Source organism: Chionomys nivalis, chromosome 12, assembly GCF_950005125.1.
Source record: "Chionomys nivalis chromosome 12, mChiNiv1.1, whole genome shotgun sequence".
Lineage (NCBI taxonomy): Eukaryota > Metazoa > Chordata > Mammalia > Rodentia > Cricetidae > Chionomys > Chionomys nivalis.
The window spans coordinates 15599515-15614482 of NC_080097.1; positions in this window are offsets into that span (position 1 = coordinate 15599515).

The window sequence follows — 14968 nt, forward strand, 5'->3', positions numbered from 1 at the left end:
AGTTTATCAAAGCATAGCTGCATTATGGGCAAAATCACTGAAGCATTAGAGACAGGTACAATGTTCCATAACTTAATAATATGGAAACACAGAAAGCATGAGGAATACAGTACAGAGATTATGGAGGTTTGCTCATATTGCTTAATGGGGGCCACACACCCTGAGAGTCAGGGAGGCCCTGCAGTAGCAACACTGACATCTTTCTCTAGTCTGGCACACGACTTTTCTTACACAGGGAGAAAGAATGACATTTCTTACCAGACTTAGGCAGAATGGGGACTTTGGGATAAAAATAATCACATGGATTAAATGTGAACATTTGAAATAATAATTGTTAAGAAAACAGTGATAATGATAATGTTTAGAAAATACATAATCAGCACTGAACACTCTTACCTAATCTTATGGTATAGAATAACTCTTAAAATTTGACCTAAAAAAAGAAGTAGAAAAAAATGGGATGATAATTTCGATTAGTTAAGTTTAAAGTAGAAAGCTGGTTATAGTGGTACATGCCTGGAATCCTGGCTCTTGAAAGGTTGAGATAGAAGAGTCAGGAGTTCAAGGTCATCTTAGCTTATGTAGCTGGTTGGAATTTGGGGCTAACCTGTGTTATGTAATACTGTCAATAAAATAAAATAAAGAGGAAGAATTAATATAAAAAGTTCTCTAGTCAAAGAAAAAGAAGGTAAGTTTGTAGGTAAAATACCAAAATTATGGCAGATGAATCTTAATACATATACTATAGAAAAGATTCTCCCAAATTACTAGAAGGTAAAAAATACCATTCCTATCACAACATTTCCCACACAAAAATGCTAAGGACAGAAATGGGCAAAAATTCATTATAAATGCCTGAGAAATAAATTTTTTTTTTTTTGATTTTCCGAGACAGGGTTTCTCTGTGGCTTTGGAGCCTGTCCTGGAACTAGCTCTTGTAGACCAGGCTGGTCTCGAACTCACAGAGATTCACCTGCCTCTGCCTGCCAAGTGCTGGGATTAAAGGATAATTTTTAAATGGTCATTTTCACTATTAATTATTCAAACAAGAGCTAAGTCTAACTAAAATATTACATTGTATTTTTCAATTGTTTTATAAATAGCAAAAGAATCCATTATATATATATGCATATATATGTATACACACAGACACACACACATATATGTGTATATATACATTGATGACATTTCCATACACTCTTACCCTTCCTTGCCTCCTCCTTGCCCTGTTGGTCACCTTCATTCTCCTTCATAGCTTTTCTTCTGTTGCCATGTCATATACATGTGTGGATGCACATGTGTGTGCAATTTTATGCGTCTACATAAAAATCTAGAACCACAAAAGACAGAAGATATTCGGCATTTGTCTTTCTGCAGTTGCTATGATTGATTATCTCAGGCTGTGCTCTACAGAATAACTGCATTCTTCTTCACGCCCGAAGAGACTTCCATTATGTCTGCGTGCCACATTTCCCTATCCATCGTCTGTTGCTGGACACCTGTGCAGATTCTGTAAGTTAGGTATTGCGAATAGAGATGCAATAAACATTGATGTGCAAGCATCTCTGTGACGTGCTGACTTGGAATCATTGAGATGCACACACAAGCATGGTACAGCTGAAGGAGTTTTATAGCTTTTTGAGAAAATTTTGTACTGATTTCCACAGTGGCTGGACTAGTTTATAATCCTTCCATATATGTAAAAAGTTCTCTTTTGTCCATATCTTTGACCACAGTTGTTGTTGCTGGTTTTAGTAATGATTTCCATTCTGGGTAGAAGAACACAGAATCACAATGAAGATTTTAATCTGTATTTCTCGGATGGCTAGTGAAGTTGAAGATTTTTTGCATGTGTCTATTGGCTATTTGTATGTCTGTTCAGTTCATTAGTCCATTAATGGGTAGAATTATTTAATTATGTATTGTTTAGTTTTTAGTTAATTATTTTTAAGTTATGTGTATATGGGTGTGAGGGCTGGATATGTGCTCGTGTGAGTGCAAATGCTCAATAGAGTCTGGAAGAGGGAGTTGAGTGCTCCTGAACTAGAGTTACAGGCAGCTGTGTGCCACCCAACATGAGTGCTGAGATCAAAATTGGGTCTTCTGCCAGGAAAATATGCATCATAACCACTGAGCCATTATCTCAAGTTCCCTCCAATTTTAATTTAGGTTGTTGTTATTTAATTTCTAAAGTTCCTTATATATTATAATTATTAATCCTCTGTTATTATACAACTTGCAAAGATTTTTTTTCTCATTAAATTAAAAAACTTCAGGAGATCACATTGTTGATTGGTGGTCTTATTTCCTGAATAAGCAGAAACCTATGGAGAAAGTCCTTGCCTACCCTTGTATCTTTGAATGTCTTCCCCTGCTTCTTCCTCCAGCAGTTACAAAGGTCCTGGTCTCCTATTAAAGGTTTTTGTTCAGAGTGAGATAGTGAATCTACTTTCATATTCTACATATTGATAGTCAGTTTTCCCAGCACAATTCACTGAACTGGGCTTTCTTTCCCTGGTGTGTATTTTTAACATCTTTAGCAAAAAAATGGTTTTTAAAGCAGCATAAACCCAACATCTGAGTCATCTCAGTCTGTCTTTTTCTTTTTTTGGAGACAGAGTTAAACTCTATTCTCACAAAGTTCTTCATGCCTCGGCAAACATAGCATTGAATTATCAACCTTACATTAAAACAATTTGAAAATCCTATACAAACGTTAATATGCACTTCTGAAGTTTAGGTATTGACTCCCTAAGTCAAGGTGGTTGGTCCCCAGCATGGAAATACTGAATATTTCTGGAGCATTTACAAAGTAGGGCTTTAGGAGAGGGCTTTAGGTAACTGAAGGTGTGTCCTTGAGGGTGATTGTGGGACCCCCCTGTTTCCCGTTTCTCTTCAGCTTCTGACTCATGAGATTAACAGTTATACTTTACCACACCGCACTTATTATTACCGTCTGACTCTTCCACCAGAAGCCTAAAACACAGTCCTCCCAAGCATGGACTAGAACCGCCAGACTATCAAACTGCAAGCCTAAAACAAGGCAGAAAACAAAACAAAAGAAAACAAAAGACATCTTCCCTTCATCAGTTATTTATTTCAGGCATTTGCTATAGTACGGAAAATTAACACACATGAAAAAGTACCCACCACTAAAATGAGCCCCCGCAAAACCACACCAAAATGATGTGTTCAGGTACTGGAACCTCCTAAGAAATTTCACTGGTCTGTTTCCATGAACAGATATCTCTCCAGAAACATGGAGTAGCGTTGGGACAACAAAACTGCACACTCGGTGGGGGCTTCTGATTTGATCTGTCATGTGATGATAGCCATTCTCTTCCTGGGTGCCTCCAAGTTTGGGGATCCATAGTCACAAAATGTAAGGTTCGCTTGTGATCCCAGCTAAATTGTTCATTTCTTCTCTTAAGATATAAATTTTGCATACATTTTAATAACCTTAATTTTAAAAGTGAGTTTTTTTAAAAAAAAATTAAATCGAAACACTTTATAGATTCCTTTAGCGAGAGATCACATAACAGAAACACTCTCACATAAATACCAAGTTAATCCTTATAAGCTTTGTGATCTTGGGTCAAATATCTAAACCTCAGTTTTTTGGGGTGCCTCAAAGATTATAGTGGGGAAAGGGATGGGAGAAATTATGTAATTGCAATTTTCTTAAATTTCAAAACTACACTATCTATTCTGTGTAAGGATACAGGGGCTTTGAACGTGTCTGACATGGACTAGACATTCACTAACAGTATAACTGTTAGTAAAGAAACAGGTGAACACAGAATTTTCATCTGGCGATGAATGGAGATAGAAACAGAGAACCACATTGGAGCACTGGACTGAGCTCCCAAGGTCCAGATGAAGAGCAAAGGAGGGAAAACATGAGCAAGGAAGTCAGGACCGCGAGGGGTGCGTCCACCCACTGAGACAGTGGGGCTGATCTAATAGGAGCTCACCAAGGCCGGCTGGACTGGGACTGAATGAGCATGGGATCAGACTGGACTCTCTGAATGTGGCTGATAAGAGGGCTGACTGAGAAGCCAATGATAATGACACTGGGTTTTGATTCTACTGCATGTACTGACTTTTTGGGAGCCTAGTCTGTTTGGATGCTCACCTTCCTAGACCTGGATAAAGGGGGGAGGGCCTTGGACTTCCCACAGGGCAGGGCATCCTGAATTCTCTTAGGACTGGAGAGCGAGGAGGAGGGGGAGGAGGGAGAGTGGGAGAGAAATGGGAGGAGGAGAGGAGGTGAAAAATTTTAATAAATAAATAATTTTTTAAAAAAAGAAACAGGTGAAAACAGTTATGATTTATAGGATACATACAGTGAATTAAATAATGCCCTCCAAAGAGATGTGATCAAATCCTAATTTCTAATACTTGTGGATGTGAATTTACTTGAAAACAAAATCTTTTTATATATAATCAAGTCAACTTGAAGTTGTATTACACTTGAATTGTCCCTGAATTTAACCACTGGTGCCCTAAGAAGGAAAGAAGGAAACACACACACACACACACACACACACACACACACATGCAGATGTGAGGGGGAGGAAGAGACAGACAGACAAAGAGAGACAGACAGACACACACACACACACACACACACACAAAGACCACACACCATCTGGAGAAAGACACAGAAATTGGAGAGATGTATCTCTGAACTGGAGGGGGAGCTGCATTAATTTTAGAAGGTAAGAAGAGTGGATTCTTCCCTAGAACTCTGAGGCAGCACAGCTTGATTTTGAACATGTAATCCCCAAGAGTTTACAGAAACTTCCTATTTTTTTAAAGCCCCTTTGTTAGGGTAACATCAAGAAACTAGTACAATAATGTGGCTCAAGTTATACACTCTGGTGTTTGTGTATTATTAGGACTATACAGTAATAACACTGGTTAACAAATTAGACTAACTAACAATTCCCTTTGAAGGGTATTCAGCATAGCACCATGGTGGACAGGAGCTCTGGGATGAGGCCAATTGCAATGAAATAGAAAGCAACTTTGCTTATGACTTTAGAATATTCCAAGCAAGTTTCAAGATTGGATGTTGAACTGTGCATCTCACTAGCTCCATTCTTCTCCTTTGTGTGGCTATTGGTGCACATCCTCAGCACCTCCTGGGAGTCATAGAAGGATATGTTCAGATGAAGGTCTTCTTCTAGGACCTGATCCTATCTTTAAAAATGAAGAATGAAAGAGAATCGCAATAGAAAAATGGCATGATAAATGATTGACCCATACTCATCAGCAGTAGGAAAGAAAGGAGGAAACAGAGTCAGTTTAACTGACTTTTTAAGTATTTTTACTAAAACAATCAGAATAGTCTATTCCTAAAGTATCCAATTAAATTTATGCTCTTCTGTCTTACTCTGGCATACCCCACCCCCACTAACGGTCAAAAGGAAAACTCCAGGTATTCTTAAGTGAGTTTGCTGATTAGTTTCTTGGTTTTGTTTGTTGTTGTTTTGTTTTGTTTTCCTTTAAGGGTAAATCTTCCAAAGGAGATAACCGTTGAGTCCCAGACCAATTAAGTGTGCTGCTGAGTTCCAGAAGCAACAGTTTCAGACTTTGAGAAAATGTTAATACCAGCACTAAAATTTATTCAGTTAATTGCTCTAATAATCAATAAGTAATTTTCATTCTAAACTAGGTTCTTTATGTGACTTAAATAAACCAACCAAAGATCATTTACATCTCAATAACAATTCCTAATAATGTCACATCATTAAATTCCACCCTGGTTCCCAATAATGTTGGTTAGTGACCAATAAAAGGACTTATTACCCTGGTCGGGTCCTCAGGGGCGTGGAGTGGAGTAGTGGATGGAGGATTTTCACGTGGCATCAAGGTACCACATCAACCTTTCCTCTCTGGGGACTTTAGTTGCTCTCTGTTTGCAGAATGGCTTCATTCTGCCCCCTCCCTTCCCCTCCCTTCTCTCCTTTATTATTTTCATTTTTTCCCTTCTCTCCTAACCCCCTTCCTTTGCATCCTTCCCTTCTCCTGCCTTCTTCTCCCTTCTTTCTTTTTTTCATATTTGCTTTCAAAAAGAATAGTTTTTAGTTTAGTATTAGAAAGGATCCATAAAGGGAAGACTTTTAGCATCTTATTTATGGTTGAAAATGACTAGTAGAAGAAGCAAAACACTTGATGAAAACCACAACAACAAGGATTTAAGTTTCTTAAGTTGAAAAAAATAAATAGAGGGAGTAGAGATATGGGAATTATCTCTGTGCTATCCCATGTAAGCATTATTTTTACAAGAAATATTTGAGTCTTAAATTTTGATGTTGATTATTTATATTGACTAAATTAAACCTCTTGCCTCTTTAGGCTGCATTATCTATGTAGTTAGGAATGTAAAAGCCATTATGTACCAATGAAAAGTGTTTCTATGGCTAAAATGTGTATACTTTAAGCAACAAAAGTCATTATTATTTTAAAATATATTTTTAACACTGCCTTTGTGATACCAACACACTGGCTGATGATATTGAAATTTTTATGTTAATTAAACAACCTTAACCACTTGGTAAATTTCAGATATGTACACTTTGTAATTACCTCCATTATTGAAATAGCTGGCTTGATTCATCCACGCCACAGTAACACTGCAGCTTCTGTTATTTTTGTCTTTGGAAAAACAGAGGTCCCAGAATGGGAATATAAAACTATTACTGTAAATTAAATATTAAAGCTAACTTATTCTTGCATAAGAATGCTGTCAAATAATGGTGATAACTGTTGCTAAGATAGAAAGTATTTTTTGGCTTTTTTTGAAGCACAAATTAAAATCCAATTTCTGTTCTTTTGGTGAATTGTGTGTAGTTAGGGTGTACAGTTTTACGGATGGCAGTAGCTTAAGGGGGAGACTATTATGGTCTTAGTTTAGCGATTAAGAAATACAACATTTGTTGAAGGGCTAGGCCTTTTAGTCTGGAATGGATTATCACTTGATCCTTCCTTAAGCATTTTTATACAGAAGTGCATTATCCTTGGAACCACCCTGGGCTCCATGCCTCATTAGCTTGGGTGTTAGATAAATCAAAGGCAGCCTCGGAGACAAAGATAAGCAAACTGCAGGCCAGCAAGATGATGATGTATGGATCCAGGAGGCTAATAGGAAAGTATTGACAGCAAAGTGGTGTGCTTATCCTGCAATCACTGCATATTGCAATGAGAGCTCCCCAAAGCAGATGGGATACACTTCAGGGAATGCCGGGCAGCAAGACCGCTGGGCAGAAATGGATCCTTGTGCTTTAAATTCTAACAAGAACTTGGTTTTCTTTAAAGCTGTGCTTTAAATGCATTGAAATGTGTCGTGACCTAAGCCACAGTGAATTCTGAACAGGGAATCTCATTTCAGAAGACCAAGTTGCTGGAATTATTTCATTTACGTAGTGAGGAAATAATCACATATGCTGACGGTGATTGGAACTGTCCCAGTGGTCTTTAATTCGCGATGGAGTTTTCTGCGACTTTCCTATGTGTTCTATCAGTTTTCAATGCATTCTAAACTTTGCTCTGGAGCTAAGTAACCTTTCTTTGGGCTTTTCCATAGCCAGTGTCTTTAGACCAAATTAGTATTGTAAGATTATGTACAACCTTATGATCAATTTTTACCTCTAGGTGTTTGAAATTGAGAACCTTCTACTTTTCTGAGGCCAATGTGATTATTATAAAATCTAAAAAAAATATATTGTAATACTATGATAATCCTACCTCTTAGCATTCAGAAAAACATCCATAAATACCTCGAGTCTACTGAGTACTACTGAGGGTTGAAGGTTAACTAGCAGAATTGATTTTCAAATCGTGATATATTCCTTTTCTCACCTCCTTCCTGTCTCAAAGTGGAATTTGCTGATCTATTCTAAATGGGGACATAGACTTTTTGGAAGTTAGAGCACTGGCTCGCTTCCTCTGTTTCCAGGATCATGGAATTCAAATGTATCTATCCTGGTGGTGACTGAGCATTTATGGGGGTCCTGCAGCCCCCAAAGGCTGGATGGCAGTGTGCATGGTACACACACTGATTGCTAGGCTATGCGTGACAGAGGCTGGTCTTCTTCAATCTTGGGTCAATATAGTAAATGGTGAGTAAGGGTCAGACTTCAGACAGGAAGTAAGCGAGAGTAAGCGAGATGGGCTTCAATAGGAAGCCATAAGAAAAATCTGCAGATGAGCAGCTGTAATCTTTAATACTGTATGTGTTACTTTTGTTGTGGCTGGTATAATGTACACCATTACCTAACAATCTAGAATTTTCTATAAAGGCAAAAGGCTGTTTCATCTTATGAACTTACTGTAAGTATTCTTTTGGAATAACTGGCTTATTTTATTTCATGGTAGTTTTTTTTTTCTCACCTGGAATTGTGTCTTGTTCAAAGGTAAGAAGCAATATATGAAAAAAATTAATTTAATTATCTCTGAGCTTAACGAAGTAGGAGTCAATGAAACCCTGCTGCAAAGTCTGTGTTTTTCAGATGAGAAGAAGAGGTCCCTTCTACTACCCAACAGAACCACTTGCCAAAGGCCCAACAATTAGCGATTGGCAAAGCGGAACTGGATGCTGACATTTAGCCTGATTCCCTGGTGTGCTGCCTCTCTCTGTGATCAGTGTTGGGTTTGTGAGTGGGAAGTGGGGATGGCGGTGTGCTGTGGTCACTGAATGTGAAAAGGCTGCATGGCACCCACAAAACAAGCCTGAATCACAAAGGGAAAACAGCAGTTCCAGGCCTTTGGTCTAACATAACTGAAGCATTCAAACAGAAACGCAGAAGACCGTCCCAGCAACCGGCTAGACCACAGCTCATCACATTGTGTCACTTGGTCCCCGTACCTTGGTGAGTTACTTTCAGCTTCGTAGGGAAGAAACTTAGGCCCTCCTGTTTCGCCTACATGGGACCAATTGGTTGGTTTACTGATTGATTTTTACCTCTTCTTTTCTTTAGAAGGAATTATGACTTAAAGCATGTGTGTGTTTGTGTGTGCGTATGTGTGTGTGTGTGTATGCACATGCCTGTCTGTCTGACTATCTTCATGGTGTATGTGAATATGGTCATTCATGAAAGTCAGAGATCATTATCAATTATATTTCTATTGCCTTGTCCCAAATTGAAAGGGAGGAGAGAGGGAGGGAGGGAGGTGAGGAGGGAGAGTGTGGTAGGAGGGAGAAAGAAAGAAAGACAGAAAGACAGACAGACAGAAAGAAAGAAAGAAAGAAAGAAAGAAAGAAAGAAAGAAAGAAAGAAAGAAAGACAAGATCTTCACTAAATCCATTTGGATGAAACTTGGGGGCAGGGCAGGGATCTCTAGAGATTTGTCCACCTTCTCCCTCCCCTCCCAGTACTGGGGTTACAGAAATTCAACACCCTGCTTGGCTTCTCACAAGGGTCCTCTGACATGGAAAGCAGGCCCTTACACTGAGCCGGCTCCCTAACTGCTAAATTAAAACTTCGCAAAACAAGTATGAGAGCTATTATTTCACAAAAAGAGCTATAAGAACTTTTTTTTCTGGCAAGGACTATCAATTAGTCACACAAGTGATATTAAAAATCTAGGAGAAAATGCCAACTGATTTACTAATGTCTACGGTATTGTTCATAAACACACACACTATCTTCAGCCAAGAGAAATAGTTAGGTCACCTATTTTCAGCGTTTACTCTGAAACGTTGCTGTGCTTATCTAGAAACGGATTCCTTCTCAGGAATCTGAGGAAGAAACAGCCATACGAGGGCCTCGGAATGCACTGTGGACCGATCAGACTATTTTTGACAAATCAATTCTATTACAATTTAAATGCATTTCATTCAAAGACCTTAAGTTTAATGTCCTGGAGTTACCTGAAGCATCGTTTAAAAAAACAAACAAACAAAAAAAAAAAACTGTATCCAGAAATGTACTAGAACTCTTACGATGTCTGCAACATTCTTCGTTAGAAAAGATACCTATCACTCCAGGGTCCTTAGGAGGCTGCAGGGGTATCAGACAACCAAAGGAACCAAGTCCAGACCCACTTCTTGAAAGACAGCAGGACTGAACAATAGCCTCCCAGTGTTCCTCATTGTCTACTCTGCCGGCAATTTGTGTTCTCGGTAACTGTCATTTGTTACATTTCGACCTCTGAAAACCAACACTGTAACTCCCAACTGGTCCGCTCTTCATCATGCTCTGCCTTTGTTCTGCTAGCCTGGGCTGCGGCCCCTGCACTGCCCATTAGCCCAGGGAGCATTGTGATTAATGCACTTGCTCTGAGCCGCCGCCAATGCCAGCAGGCTCAGCCCCAGGCTGCTCCCAGCGGCTGGTCTGGAGCAGTCACCAGTGTCCCTGTACCTTTAACTGGTCTCCCTTTATCTGCCTGCCCCGGGCCTGCAGCTGGGCCTCCTCATGGCCTGACCCACCTCCTCCTGCACCCTGGGACTCAGGCAGGGTGCGTTCATTACTCATCTGTGACAATAACCCATCGAGTAAGATGTAGAACTCAATTCCAGCAGAAAGACCTATAATGTTGGAGTCAGGAGGTTATCGCTGTGGGACCTGCACCTTGCTCCTCGCCGCTCTTATCGAGAGCGTTACAGGCTCTGCTGGGGCCAGCATCTTGTAAAGCTGAGGGTGGCAGATTTGGCCTCAGATTAGTATACATCTTCTTAAGTGGTACTACATTTAATTAAAAAGTAAACCTTAGCTAATTTTTTTTTTTGTTACTGTAATGTAGGGAAACAGAGTTGTACATTGTACAGTGTGGGTGGTAGAAACGGAAAGAAAGCAGATGTCTGGCCACATCTGCCCCTCACGGTCCCTTGCCCTGGGCACTCTCAGTAGCACCTGGGTGTCCTCTCCGTGTATCACACTTCTCTCAATACCAGAGGAGCCCAGGCCCCGTGGGACTTAGTCCTGGAATACATTGCAACCCATTCAAGTCTTTTATGCTTTCCTTGGAGAAAAAAGGGGGTTTGTGTGTGTGTGTGTGTGTTTAAACTTTTAGATAGTTCAGTGGAGTATCTCACACCTGAATTCTGGTTTGATTGATAGTAATTAGAAAACTTAATTAAAGAACCCAACCGCAAAAGGCATTAGGGTCAGGGTAGGGAGAACTGTCCCAGGAGCACGTCTTTCCAACGTTTAATCATTTTCTCTGAACGTTTACATCCTACCATAAAAGTCAAATGACCCGAGTTCTCGCCAGACTTGCCTCTTTGCTAAGCAGCAATGTCTTCCTCGGCACTGCTGTTTGCTGTACATTGGGTATTTTAACTTTCCAGCTTGTGCTACCTTTAATTCTACCACATTAAGCTTGGGATATGTCCCCAAATTATTACAAAGAACATCATTCCTCCCAGTTCTCTCAGGACTAAAAACCAACACTTCCGAAAACATACAGAGGCCTGCCTGGAAAATCCGAGAGGCCTTACGTCAGGATTTAACCGAGCTCCACAAACCTCAGATCATTCATGAACTTGCAGCTAGGTTTTTTACCTTTTTTTTTTTTAACTTTTGGTTCACTGGAAAATATTTTCTTTTTTATTTTCTTTATTGGTTTTACATACCAGCCACAATTTACCCTCCCTTTCTCCTGTTTATCCCCACCACACACACCTATCAATCCCAACCCACCCCATCCACTCCTCCAAAAGTGAGTATAAGACCTCCCATTGGGAGTCTACAAAGCCCAATACATTCAGTTGAGGCAGGACCAAATCCCTTCCTGCAACATCAATGCTGAGCAAGGAATCCCACCATAGGGAATGTGTTCCAAAACGCCAGTTCATGCACCAGGGATAAATCCTGATACCACTTCCAGAGGCCCCTCAGACAAACCAAGCAACACAACTGTCTCCCACATGCAGAGGGCTTAATTCAGTCCCATGTAAACTCCACAACTGACCTCCTAGAGTTAGCCCAGCTAAGACTAAGTGGAGAGGGTGCCTGAACTGACCTGCCCATGTAATCAGAATGGTGACTACCCTGACTGTCATCATAGAGCCTTCATCAAATAACTTATGGAAGCAGATGCACAGCCAAGCACCAGGCTTAACTCTGGGAGTTCAGTTGAAGAGATGGAGGAAGGGTTATGTGAGAAAGGAGGGGTCAAGATCAAGATGAGGAAATCTACAGGTAACTGCACCAAGCTCGAGGTTTTTACTTTTAATTGTGGTTGCTACTTGGGAAAGTCTGAGTTAACAATCTAAACAAACCTTCTTAGATCTTGTAGATGTCACCAATATGATGATATTTTAAGAGGCAAAAACATTCCTATGATGATGGAGGAAGGTCATTGGTTAAATAATAAAGAAACTGCTTGGCTCTCATAGGTTAGAACATAGGTGGGTGGAGTAAACAGAACAGAATGCTGGGAGGAAGAGGAAGTGAGCTTAGATGCCATGCAGCTGCTCCCCAGAGCAGATGAGATGAAGCTCCGACCCAGGATGGACGTAGGCTAGAATCTTCCCGGTAAGCGCACCTTGGGGTGCTACACACATTATTAGAAATGGGCTAGTCCAGGTGCAAGAGTTAGCCGAGGAGAGGCTAGATATAATGGGCCAAGCAGTGTTTAAAAGAATACCATTTGTGTGTTGTTATTTGGGGGCATAAGCTAGCCAGGTGACCAGGAGCTGGGGTGGCAGGAACACAGCCCGCAGCTCCTACTACACTATGATGGCTGATCCTGATTGTCAGGTAGACTACATCTGGACTATAATTCAAGAGGCTGGATACACTTGTGAGAGATTTTTTTTTCTAAATTAAATCATTTGAGATGGGAAAAACCCAATTTTCATCCAGATCTTTTGAGGTGGGAAAAGCCAGCTGTAAGCTGGGCCACACCTTCTGGTGGCAGCCTATATAAAGGATAAGGGAGAAGGAAGCTTGCTCTAATTTGCCTGCTTGCTCTCACTCTTGTTTTCTCTGGAAAGTCCATTCCTTCATGGGCACTGAAGCCTACTTCTCTGGGATTCTGGAATCTACTGAAGACCAGCTGAGACATCCGTCCTTGCAGACTGAACAACTACTGGATTCTTGGAACTTCCATTGGTAAACAGCCATTGATGGACTAGCTGGACCACAGCCTATAAGCCTTCCTAATGCTACAATCCTTAAATGCTGTGGTGATCCCCAACCATAAAATTAATTTTGTTGCTGCTTCATTCTGTAATTTTTCTACTGCTATGAATCTCAATATAAATACCTGATGTGTAGGATACCTGATATGAGATCCCTAGGAAAGAATCATTCAACCCCCCAAAGGGTCTTAACCCCCAGATTGAGAGCCATGCAAGCCATTCTCATAAATCCTATATATATTCTTTAAGTTCTGTTCCTTTGGAGAACACTGAATAATAATGCAATTACTTATTTTTAAACTGCACTTGATGGTAGAGTTTCTTTGGGCAGAATCTGCGATGTGCTCATTAAACATACCTGAAGAAGACTGATCTTTTCTGCATGACATGTGAAAGGTTTTGTTTATGTTCAAAATTCGCAGAGAAAGTCGTGAGATAGGAGCCAGGATGACAATAAAAAAAGAGCACATTTGCAAAAACAGGTGAAACCTGTATCAGTTCATAGGCTGGAAAGTTGATGTGAGTTTTGACTACAGGAAGTGACTTTCCCGTGCCCTTTTCACCACACCTGGGCAGAGTGTCATGCCCACAATTCTTCCTGGGAGACAGCTGGTGCCTTTGTCAGCACCCAGCTTCCTACTTTGCCACATGCACTAGAAATGGATGTTTATCTCTCCATCTGCTTCTTCGAAGACCGGTGTCTAATTGATCTTTTTATTTCCTAGAGTTTCCTATTGGGTATGTGGTTGTCCTTAACAGATGTGCATTGAGAGAATGAATCAACTAGTGATTAAAATTCCAATTTATATACAAAACTATTTTGAAAAATACATGAGGATCAAGACTTGTCCTCTGCCACTTCTTAAAAACTCCAGGATACCTCAGTCCTATTCTAAGGTAACAGAAAAAAATAACCGTATCAAAGGTTTGCCAAGGTTATTGTGTGTAAGGGACTGTGTCTCTGTATCTACTCTCCTGATTTTTGTAACGGGTCTCTGAGGTAGTTGTTACCAGCTGATAATTAGATGAGATAATAATGTTAGGTGTCTCACTGGAGAGACCGGCTAGAGAAGCAAAGCCGTGATCTGCAGCTGTACAGAGGGCTCAGAGGAGGGAACACAGGCATTTGAATCCGGGCTGGCCTGAGTCCAAACTCGTCCATTAGGTAGTGAGTGTGCCTCTCTTCTACAGACAAGGAAATGAAATATGCAGATGAGGATAAGGTACTGCAATTCTCCCTTACTCAGATGAGTGTTTATTAGCTGAGGAAATAAACAGATAAATAAATAGATGTGACATTGATTTGACTTTGTTAATCAGTTAGAAGGCAGTAGGACATAGCACAAAGCCACCAGGTTTAATATGTTGTCCCAATTTTCTTGTAATATTTGATATTAACTACTACATTGTTTTCTTGGTTAATTTGATACAATTATGTTGAAATTTTCCCTGTATGACTTATGAAGGCAAGTTAGAGACCACACACCCCATCTTGCCGTATCTCTGACACTATTTCACTTTGCTGTCTGCCTCTGTGATAAACAATATAACCAAAAACAGCTCAGGGAGAAAGGGTTTGACAGCTTACAAGTTACAGTCAGTGTGGAGGAAAGCCAAGGCAGGACCTAAAGGCAGCATCCTGAGGAAGTAGCACTGAAACAGAGACAATGAAGGAACACTGCCTATTGGCTTGCTCTCTGCTTAGCATGTGTTCAGCTGTCTTTCTTATGGAACACAGGCTGACCTGCATAGGGAATGGAACTGCCCACAATAGGCAGAACCCTCCAACATGAATTAGCAACCAAGGACATGTTCCCACTGACACATTTATAGGCCAGTTTCAAAGAGGCAATTCTGCAGTTAATATTTTTTCTC